This window comes from Caloenas nicobarica, chromosome Z, assembly GCF_036013445.1.
Source record: "Caloenas nicobarica isolate bCalNic1 chromosome Z, bCalNic1.hap1, whole genome shotgun sequence".
Taxonomy (NCBI): domain Eukaryota; kingdom Metazoa; phylum Chordata; class Aves; order Columbiformes; family Columbidae; genus Caloenas; species Caloenas nicobarica.
This window is the reverse complement of record NC_088284.1, coordinates 74,446,193-74,473,933: the sequence shown is the minus strand read 5'-3', so window position 1 is coordinate 74,473,933 and position 27,741 is coordinate 74,446,193. Positions and strand designations below refer to the sequence as shown.

Below are 27,741 nucleotides of genomic sequence, written 5' to 3'. Positions count from 1 at the left end.
ATAGTCTGTGACAACATATCTTCCTACCTGATGACAGACACTGGCATTAGATACGAGAACTGGACTTGTTGTGTTCCTGGGACTAAGAAACTCAATGAGATAAATCCTCAGTAAAGTGCCATATCCTTTCTAAAGTCTCTTCTCATTGCAGAGTCCAGCAAATAGAGGCTCATGGTTCAGCTGAGCTTGTTGTGGCTGCTGCAACTTTAGCATTTTTCCTCATCCCAATGTCTATTCTTTCATATCTTTCTGATGCCAAGGTTTGTTTCCTGCTGCTTCTTCCCAGAATAAAAACTTAGCATATCTTAGGCAGGGAACTCTGGCTATAATTCTGTCTCTCTTGAGGCTGTCACTAATAGTCTTCGCATGACAGAGGGAAAGAGAGCACATAAGACAGATGTGAGTGCACCCCTTCAATAGAAGGATCATCTGATGTCAGAACCAGCTGCTCAGACTTCACATAGAGCAGACAGCGCAAGCCAGGACCAGAGGTGCCATAAACCTCTCCTTAGCAATGTCTCATCAATTTCACTTCAGTCTTAGCCTTCAGAGAGATACTAACAGTTGCTGAAGCTTGTGTTAGTGCACAGAACAGCGTGTCTTCCAAATGCATGGCCCACATGAGCATGAATGTGTTGCGACTTCCACATCGATGGCAGCTGAAGAAAACAACCAGGAACACTGTTTATTTAGCATTTGTGTACTTTACCTAGAATGCGAAATGCAGCTGTGGATGAGACGTCAGTCTGCCTCCGCAGGTTGCCCATATGACCAGTTGCGTTGGGTGAGCTCTCTAAAAGTGAAACAGTAAAAATGTCTTCTCATAGCCAGGTATTCTTTCCAATTTCTGCTCACCTTATGAGAGAAGATCAACCTTTCTGCACAGGAGGAGCTGTTCGTCCCCAAGCCCTTTGGTTCTCTGCTAAGATTGATCAATATCAGATCTCATCATCTCATCTGCTGAACCTCCAGAGATTCCAATTTCAGCAACCCCTAAGGACTGTGATTTACGAAATAGCACGTCCTTCAGCTCCCATAAAGATTCTTCTGGGGTGCATTTCATATGTGATACATTTCTTAGGAAAACAGAGACCAAGACAAAACCAAGCAAAAAACCTCAACAACAGGAAATCTCAGATTTCCAAAGGCATATTCTCTGTGGTGTGATTAGAGAATTCTTCAGGACTTGCAGGATGACCTCAGAAAAGAAATTAATTTAGAGTTTCTGGGTGGCGATGAGTTTCAAGTTTTTACATATGATATAATATATTCAGATGTAGCACTTAAAAAAAAAAATTTTAAAAACCCCACGCACTTAAAAAAATAATACAGCTTACTTCCTTGGTTCTGAAACTCAATCCATACCTAAAATAGCAGAATGACATGCCGGTGCTTTAATAGTTGCCTAAATGCTGGTGTTCTGGCTTTAGGAGTAGCAATCTCAGGGCCTTCCACAACTCCTAGGCTTTGCTAGCTTGAAATTATTTAATGATGCCTATGCACTGTATGAAGTGGGCAAAAGGATTGACTGTTCAGTTTGAGTACAGATTACCTCCACTCCAGCTATGTCTGCTCTCCTCAAATATGTGTACTAGATATGGACCTTAATAAAGACACTCATTTGCCTAATTTGGGACCAAGATACAGAAGAAATTCCAAAGCATTGTCTCTACATATCAAGGAATTTCCACCACAAGTGCTTCCAAAACTTCATCTTTGTTGGTGTGCTATAGATTAAGAGACATGTTCATCAAGAAGGAAGAGACACATAGGCTTAAATTCAGCCCTGGACAGATGCAGGTTTTCAAGGACACCTTTTTTAGGCAAGCTAACACATTGTAAAGTAGCATCAGTTTCTAAATGGATTAAAATGTTTAATACAGTAGATTATATGCTACAGCCCCTTGTGAAAGGGGCATTTACTACCTTTAGGCCAGGTTCAGCAAGAAAAACGCAATTTCAGTCATTGCAACCTTTCAATAAAATGGATGTTCTGCACAAGACTGGATTTCTGTTGCCATGCTAGGTGAGACACAGTGACAGATTATCAACTGCAAAACTTCAGAGCCTTCTTGACTTTAACATTTCAAAGCTAAAAAATTCACACAAGCCTCTGTGTGATGCTGTTTGCAAGATGGAGAAATCTCTTTATAACACATGTATTTACCATATGTGTTGAATACTACAGTCCCTCCTTATGCAAAGCCAGCTAAGATATTCACACTTATTTTAAGCCTAGTAGAACTGACAAGGGTTTCCTGAAGCAGTAAATCGTGGTACAGCACAAAGAGCAGGAATTGTTGACTTAATTACATCTGAATTAAATCTTAATCATGGACCAAATGAGACTGTTGCCTGGAGTAAAACAAAAAGGACTAGTCTCCATTTCTTTCCTTGTTATGCTTGTCTTTGCTGGAGTTGTTTGGGTGGGTGGCTCTCCTGGTACACAAGCCCTACCACAGGGCAGTCCTGGTAAAACAGCTCCTTCAACACAGTTAGTCTGTACAGCACTTGGTGGCTGGAAAATACAAAACTGTGGAAATCCTGAAGCAGGAAGACCTGTTTGCGTGGAAGTGACATACATATGCAGAATTTTGAAAGAGATTACAAACCTGGAGTGTATTTACAAAGAGAAGGCATAGAGTTAGACAACAGCCTGGGTTGAATTTATTGTGTTGGTGCTTTATAGTGATTATTTACTCCGTCTTCACCCTAAAACAGAGGACTTTCCTCTTCCCTGCCAAGTCTCTATGTGCTCTGTCTGTTTCTGGCAAGGCAAAAACATGTAGCGTAGCGTACACGTGTTCACACACACGTGTTCACACACACGTGCTCACGCACACGTGCTCACAGAGCCAGCGAAGGCACCACTGCAGTTCTGGTCCTCAGTAGCTCCCTTTTCCCAAAAGCTCAGATTAATCCTGTATAACTGCAAGAGTTTAAGTAAGCCATCTACATTTAGAGCATCATCCCTTTAGCCTGCCCATGCAGTCAGTGAGAAGAAAGCATCACCTCCGTGGCCTGTCTAAACCCATCTCTCTTCCTTGAGTACAGGTGCCTCAGTTAAGTGCCTCAAGTGCAATGGGTGGAATTTAAGCATTAATGTTACTCCCCGCACAGGCACCTTCCACTGGGCCTCTGGGCACTACTGTGATGCAAACAGTCATTAGTAATCATGAATTATGTATCTGTTGTATCATGTGTTTGTTACCCCAGGCCTTGTCCTGTCTTTTTTACCCGTGGTAGTCAGCACTAAACACATATTTCTGCAGAGCTGGGTGGGTTCTGAGTAGGTAGAGGTAGGGTTAGAGGAGGAGCAAGGTGCAGTGTCTGGAGCCACCCTGTGGGCATTGCAAGTCTTAGCCTCTTTTCCAAAAAATATGCTGTCAGAAAAGCACTGTCACCTTCCCTGTAGGGTTTTTAGAGCGCTGCAGTGCGTGGATTCTAAGGGAAAAAATAATGCAAATCCCAGTAGGTGGTCCACAGAAGATAAAGAAAGACTGGATGTGCAATCGGGAATCCTGACTGATAAGGAAGGGGCAATTGTAACAGATTTTGAGAAGCTGCAGCTGAAGAAAAAAGAAAAGCCCCAAGGAGGCACATTCAGGAACAGAGAACAGTCTGCTGGCACATGTATCGTGGTCTCACTATAGAAGAGCAAATGAGTAGCAACAGGGAATCTCAGTGTGTTGGAAAAAATGCTTGTAGCCATCCAAGAATATAAGACATGTATGGTATGGTCAAGTCAACAACGAAGGACATCCAGAGCACTCAGAGCAGCATGTTACAAATGTAAAACATGCTCATAGCCACATACAAATATGGGCTTTGTAGGGTGAAGTGATATATGACTCTATAGTGTAAGACGCTGGGGAATCAGGTCCCAGTGCCAGATTGTTGTAACAACTCAAACTAGAAAACTGACTTAGTATGACAGATGTGCAGAAGGGCAATGAAACAGATGGGGCAGAGACAGGGAGTAATAAGTGGAGACACTGGGAGAAAATAAACAAGGAATGCACATGCATTAGAACCATTTCAAAGTCAGACTTGCAGGGCATCTGGTGTGACATGTTATTATTGCCAAAAGTGAAAAGGGACTCAATGGGGATATCAAGAGTACTGCCAAGCAGTAGGAAAACCAAAACAAAACAAACAAAAAAATTATATTTTGCAAAACCAATAACACAATAACATACAAGATGAGTTCAAGGCCAGATAAAGCAGAGCTTTGCTACAGATTCCTATGCAATCAACACTCAGGACTCCTGAACAAGCAGCATGTGGCAAAGTCTGGTCAGCAAGGTCAAACAACTGGAATGGCTTATGACCTTAAAATGTCATTAGTGGTCTACAGAGAATATTTGGAGAAGAAGGTAAATCCCAGTTTACAAGGCATTGGAGTCAGACTTGGATAATGTCCATGCTTCTCCTTAGAAGTCCTTCAGCTCATGCAGACTACCTAATTACAAGGAGTCATAGCTGTGAGATAGCAAAAGGAAGGCATATACTGTAATGAGTCCAGCTCGATACTGCCCATGTTAAAAGAATTTGTGGATGAGTATTTGGTACATGCTAGGTGTCAGTGACATGAGACTTCTGTGGCTGAAACAGGGATCTGCTCTCCTTGCTCTATAGCTGTCTGTCTGCATCAGGACAGATTCACCTCAATGTGTACCAGGATACTAAAAAGACAAGTAAGTTCAAAAACAAAGTGTTTACTAAGAAAAAGATGCTCTGAAAAAAGATGAAGTTGATTCTGAGTAACTGGATCACTGGTGAGACAGAAATTTTTAAAAGCTGTGAAACCATGTTGTATATTGTACCTAGTCTAGAAGACCTGGCAGAACAGTACAGTGTTCATGCTGTCCCATGCCCAGAAAAATGCATTTAGTCCTTCACGTTAAACTATGCCCACTCTGTACTAGAACATTTTTACTTATGCAGCTACACAAGCTAAGCTTCCCTTTGTGGATTCAATTTTTACCATCAAAAAAATATGGAAACTGAAGTGGAATAAGTTCTACAGGAGATAGTTATTATAGTCCTGTATAATAACCACTCTGCTGGAAACCATATTGAAATAAAGTGTTTAAAAACAATTGACCCTCTAGGCAACAACAGTATGTCAGCAGGATAGTCTGAAGTCAGCGACAGAAGAGAGACACAGGGAATAGGTCTTTACATTCTGCATCCCTCTAGGCAATCTAAGTGGTGCAGAGTGTGTCCCTAGGAATTGCCTCAAGAGGAGAAACCAGCGATAGAATCATAGAATCATTGAATAATTTTGGTTGGAAGAGACCCTCAAGATCATTGAGTTCAACCATCAACCTAACTCTGGCTCTAAATCATGTCCCTAAGAACCCCATCTACACATCATTTAAACACCTCCAGGAATGGTGACTCCACCACTGCCCTGAGCAGCCTGTCCCAACATCCGACAACCCTTTCCAGGAAAAACCTTTTCCTGATACCCAATTTTAACCTCCCCTGGTGCATCTTGAGGCCATTTCCTCTTGTCCTATCACTTACTACTTGAGAGAAGAGACCAACCCACTCCATGCTACAACCTCCTTTCAGGTAGTTGTAGACAGCGATCAGGTCTCCCCTCAGCCTCCTTTTCTCCAGGCTCAACAGCCCCAGTTCCCTCAGCTGCTTCTCATCAGACTTGTGCTCCAGACCCTTCACCAGCTTCATTGCCCTTCTCTGAACTCTCTCCAGAACCTCAATGTTTTTCCCATAGTGGGGGGCCCAAAACTGAATACAGTATTTGAGGTGCAGCCTCACCAGTGATACGATCACTTCTCTAGTCCTGTTGGCCACACTACTTCTGACACAAGCCAGGATGCTGTTGGCCTTTTTTAGCCACCTGGGCACACTGCTGGCTCATGATCAGCCCTTGTGTTAAACTCTTACCTCCGCCACTGATTTCTTGCATGACTTGGAGCAAGGTATTTCACACATCATCTTTTCCAGTGTTCATTTGTGTAATTATCTTTCCCACACTTATAGCATAATTTGAGTTGAGCTCTTTGGTACATGAATTGCTTCTCACTGTAGAGAGGGGACCTCACTAGGGCCACTTAGATATTCTAAGTGAATTTTCATTCTTCAGAATTCTTCATATTCTTCTCCTATTTTGCAGTAGCAAGACAAATTAAAAATAGGTGCTTAGTGACAAAAATGACCCATGCTTCTAGAGAAAGTAGGAAAGAACAGCCTTTCACTGAACAAAGTGATTCACACTGTGACTGGACTCGTGCTTCTTGCTAAGACTGTAAATCTGGCTCTTGGTCGTCACGCAATTCTTATGTACCAAAGCAGCACGTTTGAAAGCAGCAAAGCAGTGTAGTGTTTGGGTGGGATGTTCAAGTTATGGTGTGAAACTTATGCTATAGCTGTCTAACATGCAAAGGACACAGGCAAGGTTGAAACATTGGGCAGTATCTACTGGGCGTAAGCTCTGGTGCCAACAAAGTATGAAATTCTTTAGCTAGCCCTGAACCTGTGTGCTGGTTGCACTGCAGCTGTAGCAAGGTGGAGAAGCTCTGTAAATAGCCAGATGGTTGACCGTGCATTCCCACAGCTGTTGGTGGTGTCTAAGCTGTCTCAGGTATCTTAACACCATGTTGCACAGCACCGAAACTGGTGCAGACTTTTACGCTGCAGCACAATGACATCTAAATCAGAAAACTGGCTACAGCCCCAGTGGTTGTGGTAGTTTCCACTCATGTGTAGGCAGCTGGTGTAGGACGGGTACAAGCTGCAGCATGGTCTACCTTGCCAGTCAGCTGGCTCGCTTGAGGTGGTGTCTGAGTTTATGCAGCCTCGCCCATATCAGTGCTTGAACAGTGCAAGCTCTGGGTGGGTAGGACACGTCCATCCATGCTGAGATTGTACTTCTGATGTTGCTGAAGACGTGGTTCAAGGTGCCTCAGGCCTACAGAATTACACAGTTGCATAATTAAATTGATATCTTCTGTTGATAATTCCTGGGGATGTTTTATTTTTTAATTCAGCTCTCAAAATCAGGTTCCCAAATGATTCGTTCATGTCTTTAGTGTGCTGGTGTTTTTCTTATCCTTGCCCATTAACAACTGGGCTTGCTCTTCTTACATCTGAAAGAGCTTCTTTTAGTCATTTGTGTGAAGAAAAATCTGCAGCCTACTAAGCCCACAGTACTTTTAGACAGGGTTAGTGAAAATGGCAAATGTGTTTCATGGTTTTCCATGCAAGATGACACATTTACTTTTGTGGCTTCTTTTTCTCATGCTGTCACTCTCTGTATGCAGTGATCCAGGAATCCTTGATCCCCACTGGATCTCCAGGTGGGGTCCATCACCCGACTGGATGCCGTGCACAGGGTTATATATCCTTTGCTGCAAAGACTTACAATGTAGGTCAGTGAAGCAAGCAATCACTAGGAAAGGAGGTGAGGACCAAAAGCATGGACTAGAGCCTAGGTTTTTTTAAGCCTGAGTGACCTGCTGTGTAGGTAAGTCAAGTCTGTAACCAACTCGTGGAATCAAATTGTAACATAGATCTTTAACACCTGAAGAACTGCATGTTCTCTGCAAACAGATACCAGAGAGGGAAGGCATATCCAGCACAGACCCTGTCATCTTTGATGGTAGCCCAGGGAAAATGTCATAAATGGTAGAGTTACAGCCGACTTATTTAAAGGACATTCATTTGTAGGAAGCCCATTTGGGAAACACGAGCTTGCTTACAGAATCTTATCTGCACAAAATGTGAATAAAACAGGTATTCCCAGTAAACATGGGTTACTGGTGACAGGTAAGATTTGAGTGTGTAGGTGTGGAGGAGTGTGTGACACTCTAGCCAAATAAGTGACCAGACAAAGCAACTTTTGATTAAGTCTTGGAGCCCAAAGTCTTTCATGCCAAGTCTTCCATCCTGTTTGGGGTTTGTGCATATTATTTTTTAATGTATTTAGAAAACTGCAAATACAGTTTCCTTGTGCGACTCCCTCTTTAACCTCCTTTCCACTCTTTAAATTTAAAGGTACTTATTAATTAGGACAGTGAATTTTATACAAGTGATCCTCACAAGAACTTACAATGCAATCAGGAAATGGGCTGGTGTACATTGAGATGTTTTTCTTTATGTCCAGCAGATAAAGAGACAGTCATAACAACCCAGGTGAGGTTTGTTAAGACTTTCGGTTGAAGTTAAACTCTTAGTTCCAAAAGAATAGAAGGACGAAATCAAACACCAGTCAGCCACAGCAAAAACCTGAGGGTTTTCTGACTTGTCTGTTGATCTCTGAGCTTTGTGACTTGACGTACCTGGAATGGGCTCAGAAAGGCAGAAGGGTCCTAAATTTAGAAACACATTTAAGGCAGCAGCTGCTGCGGAGCAGCAGTATGTCACCAGCAGAGCCAGGTTTGTGAGCCTCATCTTGCTGCCGGCATCCAGGTTGGGAAACCAGAGAACCCAGTTCACCCTCCAAATGCCATTCCAGATGGGTCGCACAGGGCCAGCCATTGATCTGGTCCGGCGAGGACAATCAGCCTCACTGTTCATGAGTTACTCCCAGAAGCGTGAGATATCAGTCATGATCCTGGGGAGATGGTTCATACCTGTTACACTGGCATTCTAGTTTTGATGACATAGGATTTTCAGCTAAGACAATAAATAAATAAAAAGGGAAGAAAAAAAAAAACAACACAAACAGCATTATTACTTTAGGAAAGGTTGTAGCAAGAGAAAACAGTGAAGCTGCCATGGGCTTTGTACATGTACCATGTTTTTGTCCCAAAACATGCAACAGTAATGCTTCATGCCTTTGAGCCATTACCTCTTGGGAACCCTTGGGATTGCTTCTTGGGGAGAGCTGTAGTATCCAGGAGCAGAGCCCAACATGAGACAACTGCAGAGTGTCACTGTGCCAAGAACATAGTGATCCTCAGCTCTGTTTTCTTCATGTACAGTAACCGCACTTTAACGTAGGCGTGACCTGTAATATTTTACTACCTGCCAAAGGCTGTAAGCACCCACCAAGTCAGATGCTAACTCATTAAGTCACCTGTTAACTTGTTACGTCACATGTATGATCACTGAAAGCCCAGTTTAAAGGCTACGGGTAACATTAACTAGTCTTCAGGCAAGAAGCAGTAGCCACCACTCCTTTGTATCATCTTTTAGACAAGTAATTTCAGGAGCAACCACCCTACAAACAAAAAAGCCATGTCATTCTCTGGTTTTTGCTACTTAACGTCAGCTTGACAAATGCAGAGCATGAATCACACTGAATCTATGTCACAGAAAAATCATGCTGTTTTTCTGTGGGGGCTATCAGGAAAGTCATGGTTGTGTAGCATCAAGTGTCGGGTAAAAAGCCCAGCTTGGTCTGGACAGTATTCTCTGAAAATCTGCAAGGATGGATTGAAAACAGGTTCCAGTAATAGAAGTCTGCTTCACACGAGGGTTTTGAGAACTTTTTTCTTAATTAGCTGGTTTTTTCTTAATGTTGGTAGTGCATAGTTTCCAGCCAGAGAACTTCAATTGTCAGGGACTGGTACAGTCAAAATGATACCACCTAAGGCAATGCAAAACCTCAGTGTAACAGAGAGACATTGCTGTGATACCACTGGTTTGTTAAATGCTTTCATTTAAAACTCACAGAGCATGAACAGAAACCATTACCAAACCCCTACAGGTCAGACCAGCGTCCACCATTTATTAGTGGAGTAATCTGAAATTCCCACACACAAGAGGACGTGCTCTTTCTTATCACTGTGTTCATTTTTCTAACAGAAGAGACAGACTTGAAACATCACATGAAAGATGAAAAATCTGCAGCAGATACAAAAGAGAAAGAACTTCAGGACTAAACTGGAACAGAGAAATTCCCTTCCATTCATCCATGCCTCAACTTTTCCTTCTCTTAGCACTGGGCATGTAATAGCTGACAAATACTTTGATATCTGCAAGCAATACATGAGAGGCACATCCTGACATCCTGGCTTATGATGCCCAAGTCTACCAGGGATCCCAGAACCAAACATTATTTTGCATGCAGTGCAGGTTGCTCCACACCACTGTTTTTGAAGACTGCTGTTGCATATCATTTTGTAAGGGGTCATTTCACTCTTCAAGCATTTCAAGCAAGAGAGGAGAAGAGAACATCCACAATTCCTCCCTCTCGAGTGAGAATGGAGGACAGGAAAGTGCACGGTGGTTCTCAGCTAGTGAAAACACCTGCTTAAATATGGTGTGTGACAAATGAAGACATTTAATGAGCAGTCTCGCTCTTACACATGGCTTCTTGGTGCAGACACCTGTGCTTCAGCAGGCCCATCAAGCACTACCAGACCTCCCTTGGGCACCAGGTTTTCTTTATGTGCCACAGGAGCTCTGTTGGGTTCTCCCGAGTAAATCACAAACTTCCTTGCTTCAGTGAAGCCCTTCTAGATTTGTTTTGTTGCAAACAAGATAATATGGCTTTTTCTTTGGAAGATTACCAGATGAACAATATCCTTGTACAGGAACGGATGTGAAACAAAATGCAAAATGCCTGAAGCAAAGTAGTGTTTCTGATATTACTTCCTTATTTCCAGTACTTATTTTGTCATCTGTAGTGTCTGTAGGGGGAGACTGCAAAATTACCTACCCTGGAAATGTCTTTTTTCCATTAAGAGCAGTGGTATTTAATCATTTCACATCTTCATTAAGTGGCTTGTCTTAACACTTACTACATCAGTACAGACTGCAAAGATCATAGTGGCATCATGAATAAGATGAGGAATATATTGATATTTTTCCATCCAAGCAGCCTCTGCTGAGCCACCTCATCTCCCCAAAGAGAAGGCATTTCAAAAACCTGACACAATGACCCAGCATTTCTGAAAGGTGATTCGTTCTTCATTGGTCTTTGCTTTTTATGCTGCTGAGCTGAAAAGGATTCAGTGCAATGAAAGAAAGAAATAGTGATAGCTGGTGTTGCATTAGGAAAGAGGTAGATTGTTTAGTAATCTCTGACTGACCTGCTGTTCGCTGTATTGGATATATACGTAGCATAAATGGCTATGCATGAACAAAGCTGAAACTGAATTGTCACTGGACTTTTTACTGCTTTTTTAAATACAAATTACCTTCTTTCAAAGAACAATCACTAAGGAAGCAACATGCTGTAGAGATCTGAGCATTTTCATTCAAGTATTCTTTGAAATAAGTGAAAACTTTTACTGGCTGGCACAAAAGTTTTGTAAAGAGATTCTCAGAAACTGCAGTAACCAGTCATATACCAATTTTGCCCCTAGATGTTCAGGGCAAATCAACCCTCACACAAACCTATGTTGGATTAATCTGATCTTTTGGTAAGGGAAGCTTTTCCTGATAGTAGCTAGACAGTAAAATAGGACATGGAACATCTTGATTTTACCTACATTTCCTGGTTTATGATTTACTGGTGAAAAGTTCATGCTGCTCTATGTACTGAGAACAATTTGTAGGGCGGCATATTTCAGAAGGAATTATTATCTTAATCTGAACACATGTATTTTGGACATGTTCCAATCTCACTTAATTCTTTGCAGGTTTTTTTTTTCCCTTTACAGGAAAGTGTCTTTAAAACAAATAATAGTGTTTTGTGTCTACTGTGGGAGGAATGCTAGCCAGGAAATAGCCAAGTGTACAAAGCGTGTTAATGTGTCCATTAGCCCCGGTGATGCTGAATCATGTTTTTGTGAGACAGTGCTGAGGCGATTTGCGTAATGAGGGGTTTGAAAAATAATTTTTCTCCAGCTTTTTCTGGAGAGAAAGAGTCCAGTTTTTGCTGGACGAAAATTTACCTTAACTGAGAAAACTTTGCAGGCAGAGAAGAGAGCTTCCCAAGGAGAAGCAAGGTGAACTGATAAAGCATCACCTTTAAAATCACCAGAAGTGTTCCAGCAGCTCCCATTGCTGCTTTTTTTTATAGGTAGCTGCTCTGTAGCGGCTGCTCTGCACCTACGCTTTTCATGGCCAGGCTGATTTCATGCAGTGGATATTGCTTGTGAGATGTCTGCAATATAGCCTGAGGAGCATGCACCAGTTATTCATTAGAAGATAAAATATTAATTGTCCCTTCTTTCTCCCCATCAGCCAGGACACATGAGAGAAAGGGAAAGGAAGAGAGAGGCATCCCCTTTTTGCTGCAGTTGGGTGGAATTAGCTTCTTGTTGATAGGTTAAATTGTCAGGATTTATAGCTCTGAGGGCTATTAAAGTTGCCCAGTCTTCAAGAGCTCCCACAGTTTTCTCTCCCTTACTTGCTGTTTGTATCTATCTTTTCCACTCTGGCCAAGCCTCTAGTTTTGGTGTAATTTCATTGTCATATTTTTAAGAGTTTGATATCTTCTTCAACATTGCAATTCAAAGGGCTTGTGAGAAACGGCTAGTTTTCTCTCCTTTCACATCCCAGTAAGACGATGTCCCTTACGGGGAACCTTGAAGGCAGGCAGATAGGTCTGTAGGCAGCATTTGGGTTCACAGAATCACAGAATCACAGAATCACAGAATGTTAGGACCTCAGAAGATCATCTAGTCCAATCCCCCCGCCGGAGCAGGAACACCTAGATGAGGTTACACAGGAAGGCGTCCAGGCAGGTTTTGAATGTCTCCAGAGAAGGAGACTCCACAACCTCCCTGGGCAGCCTGTTCCAGTGTTGTGTCACCCTCACTGAGAAGAAGTTTCTTCTCAAATTTAAGTAGAACCTTTTGTGTTCCAGCTTGAACCCATTACCCCTTGTCTTACTGTTGATTGTCACCGAGAAGAGCCTGGCTCCATCCTCGTGACACCCACCCTTTATATATTTATAAACATTAATGAGGTCACCCCTCAGTCTCCTCTTTCCCAAGCTCAAGAGCCCCAGCTCCCCCAGCCTTTCCTCATAAGGGAGATGCTCCACTCCCTTCATCATCTTTGTGGCCCTGCACTGGACTCTCTCCAGCAGTTCCCTGTCCTTCTTGAACTGAGGGGCCCAGAACTGGGCACAATATTCCAGATGAGGCCTCACCAGGGCAGAGTAGAGGGGAAGGAGAACCTCTCCGGACCTACTAACCACCCCCCTTCTAATACACCCCAGGATGCCATTGGCCTTCTTGGCCACAAGGGCCCAGTGCTGGCTCATGGTCATCCTGCTGCCCACCAGGAACCCCAGGTCCCTTTCCCCTACACTGCTCTCTAATAGGTCATTCCCCAACCTGTACTGGAACCTGGGGTTGTTCCTGCCCAGATGCAAGACTCTACATTTTCCCTTGTTATATTTCATTAAATTTTTCCCCGCCCAACTCTCCAGCCTGTCCAGATCTCGCTGGATGGCAGCACAGCCTCTGGCGTGTCAGCCACTCCTCCCAGCTTGGTGTCATCAGCAAACTTGCTGATAGTACACTCGATTCCCTCATCCAAGTCATTGATGAATATATTGAATAGTATTGGTCCCAGAACTGACCCTTGAGGCACTCCACTAGATACAGGCCTCCAACCAGACTCCGCCTCATTGACCACGACTCTCTGGCTTCTTTCCTTCAGCCAGTTTGCGGTCTACCTCACTACTCGATCATCCAGTCCACACTTCCTCAGTTTAGCCATGAGGATGCTGTGGGAGACACAGTCCTTTCACTGCTAAAACCCCTTTTTTGCTCTGAACAGCAACGTGGCATGGCTCCACAGCAAAACCCTCCTTTCTCTGCACCCCTCAATGGTGTGGTCCTCCTGTCCCCTTCTCCCTCTGTCCCACCCTACCCACTTCTCCCTAGGGCTGCGGGCAGGGATGTTCTTGCCCTCTCCAGCAGAGCAGGTGCTGGGGAGTGCAACAGGGTTTTCCAAGCTTTAGAGCTAACTTCTCTGCCTCCTTTCATCCCAGGGATCCCAAAGGAGAGGATTTGCAAACTCGCACCCATGAGTTTTACTTGGCGACATTGCAGACCCTTGTGTGAGCATGTGTGAGCATGGCTGAAGAGGGCTGGACTACACAGACAGGTCCTATTAATCCCCAAAAAATGGATCACAGGTGGTAAGGGGTGATTGTTTAATTCCAGAAGGAATCAGGAAATGTCAAAGTTACACCTTCTGTTTCAGGACAGACTTCTTCTCTGACTCTTACTGCTTCTGTTCCCCTCTCCCCTCTTTTTCCTCGTTATCCTCCAAGGGACACTATTTCTTAATTAAGTGGGAGGGTAGGTTCGCAGAAGAGAGGGAAGATCTTTGTTCTTCCTGTCCCAAACTGATTAGCATTCCTGTAGCTTTGCTGTTTGCTTATCTAAAAAGAAGCCATTATTTGACTGAGGGAAGAATAGCTTTTGCATTTTCATTTTCTTCCCACCAAAGGCTTCTCACCAAAAGGTTTTGGGACTCACCATTCTCAAATTCATGTAACTAGTAACATCCCCTGACAGATCCAGTACAAGAAACACTTAGAGGAAGAACAAGTCATTTTAAAAAATGCTTATTTAAAAGAAAAGAAAAAACGAAAAACAAAAAACAACCCCCCCCCCCACACACACACACACACACAAAACCTCTCGTAATCACTTTGCACAGGGAAGCAAATTTTTGGAGCATAAACTCATCTTTTCAGCTAACCATGCAGAAAGAAGAAGTTCATGAACTGTACACCAGAGTCATTAGTCCATGGTTAGACCCCCCAAGATGGAAAGGTTAGAGACCCTCTAGGATGACCGTGAAATTACAAGGTCTGTGGCTTATGAATGGAAAAGCAAACTAAAAAGAATGCACTTGGGGTTGGCAGATTTCAGTAAACTCAAGAAAATTCATAACTGAAAGTTTCGATGTATAGAGGAGTTATATAGGGTAAACAACAATAAAAGCACAAACTGGCCCAGAGGAAAGGTAAGAAGTGTGGTAAGAGACTCACTGTACTTGACTTCAAGCAAAGAAGGAGTTCACAGGAAATGGAAGTGATCAGATCACTAAGCACCATCTGAATAGAGTTGCAAAGGCACTTGAGGATGAGAACCAAAAAGACAGAGACATAATGTGTCCTGTACTGTAATAGGAAATGATTCTGTGACAGCATTACTGGCAGAGGGAAAGCAAAAGACAATGTTCATCTCATGTTCCATGGCAATGAAAGACAATAGATGACACTGAGATAAGGGCCTTTTTTGTGCTTTGGTCTTCACGGGAAAGGTTTGTTGCAGTCAGATGGCAAATGTAATTACGCAAGGTGCATATCTAGAAGAGAATTGCAAAAAACAAGCCAGAGAGTACTTAGGCTAATCAACTGTTCTCAGATCCTCTGAGCATGGTGAGATCTGTCTCCAGACTGGAGACCTGGCTGAAGCAGTCTCAGAGCCTTTTCTCTTTGAGATCTTGAAATGGTCTGTTCATAGGAAGAGGAAATGTCTCAACTTTACAAATGGCACAGGGAAAAGAGGAGTTAGGGAATAACAACTGAACTTCAGTCCTTGGAGAAGTACTTGTTGTTGTCTAGAAGAAAACACAGTGAATTATAATCAACTTGAGTTTATCAAATAAGGCCTATCAAGACACACAAGCTTCCTTGACAGGCAACTGGCAGACCTTATACATCCAGGTCATTTGAGGATGCCAATTATCTTGACAGCAAGGAGGCTTTAACACTTTTTTAATCAAGCGGTAGAAATACAGTTTGGACAAAACTTCTGGAAGGCAGATGCAATACTGGCAAGAAACTATTCTGTCAAAATTGAAGGAAAAAGATTCGATGGACTCTGCGCTGGGTCTGAAACCATTTAATTTTCTCATTAACACCTTAGGTGATAAGAAGGGATATAAGTAGCGGGTCTATTCATTATACTTGAAGACAACATCAAAATTGGGGATGTATAGGGAAGAACAGTATGATGATTACAAATCAGAGATAATCTTAAAAATGCAGTAGAAAACAAGTACAAAATTTTACCTTTAGGTAGGCAAGAACAACTGTGCAGACAGGGTGGGCTGTGGCTGTCAGCCCAATTCTCTCAAAAGAGTAGGGGAATTAGAGTGAATAAGAAGCTGGATGTGAGTCAAGGATTTTGTGCTGTAAAGACACATTGGTATGTAGGTAGTGAGACATAAAAGAAACCTCCTCTGCTGATCATTAATAAGGCCTCAGCTGGATTAACATGCAGTTGGAATGCTACACTGGAAGTACAATGCAGAGTGCCGGAAAATCAGGAGGAAAAAATGGAAGTGGTTGGGGTACATGGTCTACAAGGGAAGACTGCTCAGTCTAATGCAGAGAGCAGATTTTCCAGTATTTCATCAGCCATTGCAATGGAAAGGAATAACATGTTCTTTGTGTTCACAGTAGAAAGGACAACAACTACTGAGATCAAGTGTTGGCAATGAAAGTTCATTAGGGAAATCCTTCCAGTGATCAGGATAGTGAAGCATTGGGGAGGCCACAGCGTATCCACCGGTTTGGGTCTCTGAGAAGAGGTCAGAGTCATCAGGAGCAGTGCCACAGCCACTGCAGATGGCCACCAAGGAGCTGCCCAGTTCGCTTCTCCTGAGCTGCTGGGGCTCAGAACCTGCATCCAGCCCCTTCCCAGACTTTGCTCCCTGTGTCTGATCACAAAGGTTCACAACCTGCAAGAGAAAACTAACATTATTTAGGAAAAAGAAAGGTATACAGGGAGATACTAATGTCTGCAACTAGTTTGGAAATAGCTATAAAGATGAGGTAAATCAGTTCCAAAGAAAAGAGAAGTTGGGTTAAAATGCCAGAAGACCAGACCTTGAAAAAAAAGTTAAGCACTCTTCCCCCAAACATTTTCCAAGAGTGAGCACAGTGAAGAAATGAAGTAAGTTGCCACTTGCCACAGGGAGATCTCTGCTGCCAGACACTTTTAGGAAGGGGCTTAACTGGGAGTTGACAAAAAACTTGAGGTAAGGGGCACAGCTGAGATTTTCTAGGTTTCTGTAATTCTCTTGGAGAAGGGAAGTGCTGAAAGTATATGGAAATGAAACAGAGAAGTGAGAGCAGGAACTACTTTTTACCAGAGCAAATGACGGACTGTGAAAGGCAAACCAGGAAATTAAAAATATGGGCACAGGGAAACCCAATTTATTTGCATTATAAGGAATCAACTTGTTGCACTTGTTGATTCATCACAGTGGTGTATTTTGCAGAATTCAAGGCATCGTCTCCAGGGATTTACAGAGTCAACTGGCATTTAGGAAAGGGTGTTGGCTCTTACAATGTAGGACAAAACCAGCTTCTTGCATTGTGAGTAGGGAAGAAACTTTCCTGCATGCAAGTCGACTCTTAATTTTTGGTACATTTCCATGAAATATCTGGAAACAGCCATGACCAGGCACAGAACTGGATGGACTAGCAGTGTTGAACTAGCCTGTCATCTCCTGGTACAACTGCTTGAAATCACGATGGAGTTTTCTTTCCATTCCCCCTCTACTCAGTAGCTGTCAAAATATTTCTGTGTTGGAGTCCCTTGTTTCAGAGTTCCTATTTGAAGGCATAAATAAATCTCCTGGTTTGCATTCAGAGCTCCAGTTTTGTTCTCCAAATAATTTTATATTTTTCATTAGTCTGGAACAGGCTGTGGATTTTCATCGTTTGTCATTAGAGTCAGAACAGACATCTGTGAAGAGGAACAGAAGGCATAAATTTTAGACTTTGTGCACCCTAGAGGGCAGAATGATGAAAAGCTAAAGCTATACATGAAATCGTAGCATGAGGTGATTACTTGAATAGGTCAAAAATTAAAATTTCCATCTTACAGAAAATTCCAAGACTTTGAGATTTCAGCTTGTCTCAAATAGAGGTGAAATGTATGTTTATTAAAAAAATATGAAAGAGAGGAATTAATATTATTTTTTGTCTTCCCGGAAACATTTATTTTGATAAAACTGAAATATTATAAACATTGTCACTTTAACACTTTTATCTGTTCATAATTTAAATGGTAATGTAAAAAGCAGATGTTTCTGCTTCATGGAAACATAATATTGATATAATCTCCTGTCAGATTATAATGAAATTGATACATCCCCATAAACATTTTATTTAATTAAGTCAATGTTTTCCAAAGGAATAAGGCTTCTCAGGGAAATCGTCAACCACATGCCATCACTTTCTAGTGTTCTTTAACCCCCAAAATGTTACAATGGTATATACTTCTAAACAAATACAGAAAAATAATCTACGGTCAGGCAGATATAAAGACATTTCCAGAGTGAAACAAAACAACTGCTTAATACTGGATGCAAAAGATGCATAATTGTTTAAGAGCTATTTATCACATCATGTCTGTGAGGAGAATTAAACAGATATATTTTCCGTCCTAGCACTTTCTCCATACAAATGAGTCTTATGAATATCATACTTCCCTAAGGTAGTTTGTTATATCTCTTCATTTCGTATCTTCTGGATTTCTGCAGGCAAATCCCAAGAGCATTTTCCAGTCTCTGCCATTGACACAGCACGTTAAACATCCAAGGCAGAGGGAATTCTGTTTTCCTAACTTATACGGCACCACTAGTCTTGTCACAGGCGAATCGCTGGTTCCCTTCCTTCATCCTGCTTTGCTGCTGTCACAGCAGCCACCCCGTGTCACCCCTCTGGGACCGAGTCCAGTGTGCTCGTCCTGCCCCAATGCCTTTGCCATTGTCACGGACGGGCTGGGCACCTCGCAGAAACGGACCCAGGAGAGGTCGGTGCTGGAGCCCAGAGGGGAGCCCAGCCCTCTCCGGGCAGGGACCACAGCGCTTCTCAGCTGGTCTGTTGTTTCTTTTAGCAGTAGTGTAGCCGCAACTGATTCTGCCTGGCAACGTGGAGGACCTGGAAATGCCTTCTCTGCTCCTGGTTCTTCTGCCCTTTAGTCATCTCCACACTCTAAGCTTTCTTGCAGGTCTCAAAACACCTACTTGGCATTCCTGGCTTTGTGCTGTGATAGCACTGTGATCTCCAACAACACTGCCAGGGTTGGGCCACTCAGCAGCCACCCGAGCATCATAAGGCTTCCTGCACCCAGAAGAGAAACCTTCATCGGGCTGGTGTCCAGTAATGTCTTCTGCTTCCTGCTCTGCCCTGTCCCAAAAGCAGATTTTATACGTAGAATAGCTCTCCTGACATGCTTTGTGCTAAGCCTGAGGCAAAGCAATGTGAGAAAATGTGATGCCTTGAACATGCACAGGGGAGACGCAGATTTTCAAGGTTGCCAGGCAAATGTGTCCCACAGTCTGCATGCCAACAGGCAAACCAGGAATGAGGTTCCGCAAGGGGCACTAGGTGTTTACCGTGGTAGGATGGCACCTGCCTTCTCTAGAGGCCGCTGTGACCTAAATGCTAACAGGTCACCTTTCCGAAGAGTACAACTACCTACCTCCCCCTTCCACGATTTTATTTCTGCTTAGTGATCTTCTGTCTAAACACTTCACTGCCCATCAGCTGCTCATTTTAAGTGGAGAAGAGCAAAATCCTAGAACATTTCTTGTTTTGAAAACAAGCTCTTCTCACTACAAACCCTTCTGTGGACATGTGGAAAGGGCCACTTGCAACCTGACCCCATACCTGCTTCTCAATGGAAATGCAATCATAATATCCCATGCTTTTTGCATGCACTTCTTTCTCTTTTTTGCTACTAGAGACAGAGTCCTGACCCAAGTGTCCAAAATATAAATAGTTAACTAAAATGCTGAGGCTTACATAACACAGTTTGCATGAATCAATGTCAGGATTCCACCCCAGAGAGCAGGCAGCTGACTGCAACACTTAGGAAGCATCCCTGGGAAGGCTCTGGTTTACCACAGAAAAGTATTTTTATGCCCCTCACATCCTCAGCTAAAACTGGAAGGAGGCCGTACATTTCATCTATTTTTGGATGTGGGACACACAGGTCACCTGCCGGTCAGTGTGGCGTGGGAACAGGCTGCAGCGATGCACAGAGCATCCAAGCTTACAAAAAATCTCTCCCAGTCCAGGCCTGGGGGAAACTGGAGTGTCCTGCTGCCATAGCCCTGCAGGTCTGCAGGCAAAGATCACAGCAGCGTGGCTTTCTGCACCTGGCCCTAGGTCAGGAGAGTGTTTCAGCACAAGTTTTGGCCAGGTTTAAACATGTTTAAACGAGTTCTTTAGTCAAAAATGTTTTTAATAAACCAAGACCAACATAAGGAACCCACAAATATAATCAACTGAATCAAGATCTCTCCCAAAAGGTACCCAGAATAACACTGGACTATTACCTCTATTAAAAATACTATGACTAAATTTGAGATAAAAGTCTAGTGGAAATCAAGGACCAGAATTTCAACAAACATTACTCAGCAGATATCAGAGCTCATTTTGGCAGACCTCTAGAAATCCATTGTATCTAACATACCCCTCTAACATTCTCATTAACAAACTTTGGGGAACCTCCACAGCCCTACTACAAGCAGCCTCGCCATAGATTAAGGTCTCACATCACCACATCTTACCATCTGGTGCTCTAACATGAGATTTCTGCCTGCTGCTGTCATTTCCAGTGCTCTGGTCTCAGCCCAGCGCAGGGGTTGACTCCTAGATGACTGTGACCACCGGAGGGTTAAGACACATTCCCTGCTCATAGGCTAACTCCACATCTGGAACAGTTCCTTTCCTGTTATAACATTTACAGCTGGAAGGTTCAATGTCATATTTTGGACTGTGTGATTAATTTTGATGACAGCTATTAATAGCCTCCTCCTTGCCATAGGATACTAATGCATGATCTGTCTAGCTCTTTTTAAACAAAGGCAATGTAGGCAAGAACTGGAAGTATAGCATATGCAAAAATCACCATTTTCACAGTATTTTCCACTTGCAAGGCAGCATGTGAGAAGTCACCCCAGGAGTGGTTATCCTGATGCCTCAGACAGTGGAAACTTTGCTTGCTTTAGAGTTTGTAACTTGCAGAAATCATGAGGATGTCCCACTAGCTGGATAATGAAGAAGGCCCTACTGGCCTTGTCAAATCTTTTGACCTGCACAGCAGATTGAGGGCAGTGGCTTGCAGTCCTCTTTTCTATTTGGTGAAACACAATGGTAGCTGGCATCTCACTAAGATTAGAGGAGATGCTGTTTGTTGATCAAGTAATTTCTGTTTTCATATTTCCAGAGTATCCACAAAAGGATGTTTCAGGGCAAGAAGTCCAGTGGATGTACCCAACAGAAAATGAAACTGTGGGCTTCCTCTTTTTGCCATGTTTTAAAGGAGAAAGTCTTGTTCTTTGCCAGGCAAAAGCTGATGCATGCATCAACTTCCAGGGAAAGATTTAGATGGATTAATGTCAAAAGTTGTTTGTTCAAAAATAAATTTGCATAAAAATAAAGCACCAATGCCAGAGAGATTTATGTTCCTAAAATCTGCCACCAGGTTTTGGTGTCCATATGTGTTCATCCACTGGGGGATGTATGCTACCATTTCCCAGACAGTTATGCTCAGGAACGTGGATATTCAGACTCCTAAAGAAATAGAGCACATTTTATCTGCTTAAGGAACTGACAGATCACCTGAAAGATTTTAAGCAATAAAATCTTGTTTGGGGAGGGGAAAAAAAAATAAGGTGGAACAAGAGAAAAATAATTTTGGGAACAAATCTGTATTATATTTGCATGCAAAGAACACCGCTGTTATATCATAGTTTCCAGTCTTTAATCCAGAAGAAAAATGTATCCATACTCCACTGAAATAATCCAAAGATTGTTTTTTTCATAGCAATGTTACAGAAGATGTTTTCTATTCATTAACATGCAATAATGGAAAGTTGCTTTCATGTAACAAATCCTACCATAATTAAAAGAATATAACAGTAATTCCCTAAATGAGGAAAATCTCCGTTTTGGTCTCATGCCTTCACGGTTACTTCAGGTTTTCGAAATGTCAGCCCGATGTTCTTTTGAAGAATGACATAGCCTTTTTGTATGAGTTGGCATATCTGGAAGTCTCACATCTGTATAACATCCTTCCTAGATTGAGGGCACTGTAAGGAGCAGGAAATGAGAATTTTGATTCAAGCCAAGCAATTGTTTTCCATAAATATGAAAAAAGTGCCATGTGGGGTACTCCAAAATCATCTGGTGAATTCAATGGACAGAAAAGTATGGAGGTTTTTTCTAATGCAGAAATATGATAGGTTAACACTTTACTTTGCTGTTTCACAATACCTGGTTTTGTTATAAAATTATGGTGATTTCAGATGCAAAAGTGCAGGGAAGTGCTCTTTAAACAGTACATAATCTATAAGAAGAATAAATAAGTGGTTTTACATTAACTATAGTAAAAACCTCTGGTTTGTCTTTCTCCTGAAAAGCTTTCTATTTTTACGCAACACCTACCAGTTTCCTTCTCCTCTACCCACTGGCGCTGTCCTGCATCTATTTCCTGATCTCCTAGTTTAGCAATCTAGATCCAGCTACCCAACCTTGAACTAAATCTGGCACTTCAGTGTGGTCTGATCTTTCTCATATAGGCTGTGAGATAATGTTTGCTGCTACATTCAGTAACATTAAACTCACACGAGTCATTGTATTGTTATAACATCTGGGAATTTTTTAAAACAAATTTAAATTGGAGGCATAGAAAAATATTTCCTTAAATTAGCCATGGAGAAATTAACCATTGAAAAAAGGACTCTTCTGAAGATTCTCCTCAAGCCCACCTGATAACCAAAAAAAAAAAAGTCCAGTGTTTACGGCATTGAGCTGGGCAATAGGTAAATCTCTACCTCCCTCCTACAATGTGATGAAGTCGCACTCAAAAACCTCTTATGATTAAAAGTAAGCACACTTTTTAATGCAAAGCTAAGAATTTGTTGTTAAGGTAATCTAAATCCTACCAATCTGACTACTGAATCATTTTTAATGCCAGAGTATTATAGGCGGGGAAAAAGGAACAGTATTACATTGAAAGTTTCCAGTGTAATAGTTACAACTGTTACACCTTCCTAGTATCTGCCCCTTTCTCTCCTCTTACAGTCACTCTTCCTTCCACAACCACTTTCGATCAGTCCTGGAGAGAGATAAAAGACACAGCAAGTCATGAGCATCTCAAGCTTCTCATCAGGGCAACCATGATGTTGATGGTGAGGGTTTCTTTCCTGTGTTAGGAGGAATGTGATGTAGACAAGAAGGGTTTCCTTCTCCTCAGTTTTGAGTCCACCTGAGGCAATTCATATATATTTTCTAACACTCTTTACACCTTGGTCATTTTTCATGGCTCTGTAATTCCATAACCGATCAGAATCTGCTTTATATGGACTTGTGTGTTATATATGTTAGATCCTCGTTCTTTGTTGCTCCTAAAGCAGTTTTGTCCAGGTCTAGATCTGCATGTCTTTATCTGACCATTGCAAACTTGCTCATCACCAAGGGGTCTCCAGGGCCAGCCTGTGCCCCAGCTCTTCTCATCCCACCCCATCCTCCTCTTCACAGCACCCGGTGCCCCCCTTTCCAGCCTTCAGCTGTGGCACCAAGTCCAGCTTCCTCTGTACTAAATCACTACAGGGAGGTCATAAATATTCCTTTTTACAGAAAAAAACTGCATGTCAGTGCTGTCTGAAAATTGTAGCTACACCATATGATTAAGCAAACATGCACAGAAGTAAGACAAATAAGACAAGTGTGGATGGAGCCTGACAAATTCTGAGGGCCTTGCAAAGCTATTACAAAGCTTGGGACCTGTTACTAGCAACGGCAATACTGCACTTACTGGGCTTCAGGGCTACAAAGCTTATTATATTTTGTTTCTCCTGTCCATAGTCCATGTAGACACACACAGACACATACTGAAATAGCAAATGCTTCCAGGTGTGCACACTCCTGTTCACTGGGACTAATGATTACACACTGAAAGCTAATTTAGTATCCTGACATTTGCAGGTCAGGGCTTCCATGACAATTCAGGAGAATGTGGAACGGTTTGTCATTGTTGCAACTCCCAAGCTCCAGGTTTACAGCTGTTCCAGAGATAGGCTGGTGGACATGAAGAATTCACCCTTGAGGCAGGTCCAAACAGGTCAAATAAGTGTCCAAGAGATGAGCAAAGGAATGTATTCATTCTGCTGAGGATAGATAAATTAGTGGACTATGTGCTCACCTGGCTCCCAGCCTTCAATTAGATTAATCTGACATTCACTAGATGAGGATCTTCCATTCCTTCCCTTCCAGTTTTCTGAGGCACCTTCAATGCAACAGGACAAACTTGCTTAAAAAAAACTTGTGTCGCTGCTGAAAGTGAAAAGTGTCACTGGGGATTCAGGGGTCACGTGCTGGTACCTGAAATGCCCAAATACCCTCCATGCCCACATTCTCTGGCGTTGTACTCCTAGCTGAACAATTGTAGTTTGTACCAGAACAGCATGGCGCTGGCTATATGTTTCAGAGTCAGCTGCAGGTTCCGATATGTTCAAAGGTACTTTGAGCAGCCACAAAAAGCTACCAAGATCCCCAAGATCTACCAAGATATTGTTGCTCTCATAATCTGGGATACGCAGGAGAGTGAATGGGCACACGTTCATCCCCAAGCAATCATAGAATCATAGAATTATTTTGGTTGGAAGAGACCCTCAAGATCATAAAGTCCAACCATTAACCTAACTCTGACACTAAACCATGTCCCTAAGAACCTCATCTACGCATCTTTTAAACATCTCCAGGGATGGGGACTCCAGCACTTCCCTGGGCAGCCTGATCCAACACCTGACAACCCTTTCTGTGAAGAAATTTCTTCTGATATCCGACCTGAACCCTCCCTGGAGGAACTTGAGGCCATTTCCTCTTGTCCTATCACTTGCTACTTGGGAGAAGAGACCAACCCCCTCCATGCTCCAACCTCCTTTCAGGTAGTTGCAGACAGCGATCAGGTCTCCCCTCAGCCTCCTTTTCTCCAGGCTCAACAGCCCCGGTTCTCTCAGTCACTTCTCATAATCAATCCAGTCTGCTCAGAGACAAAGCATGGTGACAGGACTTTGTGGGTATAATGCTTTGCATTGCAGCAGTTTCTCTTCCAGGACTATCAGTCTAGCAAAATGGAGAAAACAAGCATCAGTTCTCTGAGATCTTGAAATTATTAATACATCACTTTCCCATTCATTTGCCCCTCACCGGGTGTTTGTCTGGGAAACCATAATACAGAGAAGGCAATGTCTCATCGCTCCTCACAAGGTTTTATCACCGCTCCAATTGCTGAGGTGTCCTCTGGCTGAGCAGTTCCCGTTGTCACCAGCTCTGCAGATGAGGACACAGTTCAGTTGAGACTCGCACACCGCCTTTCCACGGCCAGTGTAGCTGGGTTTCTGGCTTCCCACAGAAAACCAGCATGCCGAGCTCCCTGACATCAAACACGCCCTTTCTGCTGCCATGATTTCCCCTCCTGCAGCACTGTTCCTCCCTTCACCTTGCAGTGGAAAACAAAGTTTGTGCATATACCTTGCTGACAGCTAATGTGTGAAGTCTTGTCTTGGGGATAAGCAGAAAAAAGCGTGCAAAGGAGAAAGCAGAGCTGTTATAATGCCCGAGATCACTAGATGGCCCCGTACACTGCAGAGAAAATTTTTCTCCAGCAGTCTCACCGTGTAAAATCTGTTCATGCACGCAGTGTTAGGGATTTTTTGGTATTATTTTCCTGTGGTTTTAACAGCTGGATCTCGGCACCCCTCCTTGATTCTTCACCGCTGTGGCAGACCTGTTTCTGTCCCCTGGGCAGTGACGGTCTGTCTGCGGAGCAATCCTTTCCGATGACCCAAGCAAGCCCCATAGCATACAGCAGGGATGGGAAGCAGACAGGGAAGCTAGTGTGTGACCTTCATGATAATATTCTCTTTGTACAAAGCGGTGCAGGAGCACAAGTGGAGGGTCAGCACCTGGGGCCATTCTGCAGTGCTCCCTAGGTCCGTTGTGGTGTACAACAAGTTTCGTTGTATTGTTTTTGTTAGGGAACGAAATTCTGCTAAACAAGCATTTCTTACACTGATACACGACTCCACACAATCTGTTATGGGAAGAGCCAAGGCTCAGCAAAGAAGAAATGAGTGATGCCTCATGGGCTGAGGGCTAGAGGGAAATGAGAAAAGAGAAAATAGCTATGGGCTGTGCAAGATGTACTGACCATTTAGCACTCTCTATTAAAAAGCTGCATCTGTCTGTGGTACTTTCTTGCTCCTGCTGGCCACAGTCCTTGAGAGCACTCCTGTCAAGCAGATGTTTACTGCAATACTGCTTTAAGGAATAGGAGTTTGAAAAAGAAATAGAGGAAGGGCTCAAAGTCATGGTCAAATTACCAAAGTGCATCACCTTACCATGTTCGATATGAGCCACGGTAATGAGCCACAGCCCTCCACAAATGTGGGGTAGAGCACAACTTCAGTCACCTTCCCGGAGGATTAATCAACCACAGACAGGTTACACCAAGCTATCTGCTGGCTCTCAGCTGGCAGCTTAGCTGGACAAGCTACAACAGCTACACTTGTGTTTCTGTGTGGAAATAATCCGTCCACAGTTACCTACATCATGTGCATGGACATGATAAACTGAACATGGTCCTCCCTGGTTCTTGCTGGTGTGCTGTCGGAGAAAACCACTCTCCCCCTTTGTCCAGTGTCTTCTTTTTTTTTTTTTTTCTTTTTTTGCTGAGCGTTGGACCTCTTTACATATGCAATTATACTAACCTGTTCAAAAGCAGCAGCAGCCCTCTGCTTTCTCTCCCACCTGACTGTAACACCAGGAAAGCAGTGACAAGGCAGTTTGCCTGGTAGCTTTGGAAATTGTTTCCACTTTCTGTCTCAATGGCACTGACCTGAGCCGGTCATAGGCAGAAATACTGCTGTGAAAACGTGACGGTGAGAGCTGTGCTGCAGGGCCAGTCAGGAGCCACTGAGCTCTGTGTGGGACAGGACTCACCTCCTGGGCTGAGCCTTCACATCAGCGGTTGTTGAATGACAGGCCTTCCCAGTGCAGGTAGATGTTACTGTCACCTTCAAGTTCAAACTTCAAGCCATTCAAAAGTCACCTGAATTGGGCAACTCACATTTCAACATCTAAATTGTGGTTCATGTCCTTCTACAAATCAATCCACACAGAGTTTTTGGAGCTCGGCACGAGGTTGTTCCCAGGCTCCCTTGTTTCACAGAAATAGAATTTTTCAAGGACTTCTTTGCCTCGAGACTTTGGTATTTCCCAAAGAGGACATGCCAGGGAAGAAGGCAGAAAAAAGGAAATGCAGGAGGACTTTCTGCAAGGGGACTTCCTGACCGTGATGCTACAAGTCCCAAACACATAGCAGGAGGCATGCAGTGGGGCAACAATGGGAGACCAGAGCAGTCCTGTAGCAGGAAGGCCACAAGAACACTCAGTTTGGGTTTGGATTGCTGGAGAGAAGCTAGGGAGGCTTATAGGCAAGGCTGGCTTGGGGCATCTTGAGGCTGTTCAGACTCACCATTGTTAACATAGCATAAGGTGGCAAATGTCAGCGGTCTTGTACCAATATCACAAAACGCCCCTTTGTGACTGATCACAATAGCTGACATGAATATGAGAAAACAAAGAAATTTAAAAAGTAAAGGAGAGTGGAAATAAATGGTGCCATGGGTGTTTCACACTGCTAATGAGGCAGATTTTGCTAGGGCAGGGCATGACCAGCAAACCCACAGCTCCTTCAGGGACTGTCACGCTGACGGGAGCTTGCACGCTGGCTGCATGGTGTGTGCCAAGGGGACTGCCAACAGCAGAGCTGAGAACCGCAGGCAGAGCCAGGGAGCTCAGCCACAAACGAG

The 27,741-nt window shown here is 43.2% G+C and overlaps 1 protein-coding gene across 5 annotated transcripts in view; it reads left to right on the top strand.

The window, feature by feature from the left end:
- Positions 1-27,741, top strand: part of PALM2AKAP2 (PALM2 and AKAP2 fusion) — a 271,664-nt gene that overhangs the window by 67,272 nt on the left and 176,651 nt on the right. The window lies entirely within an intron of this gene.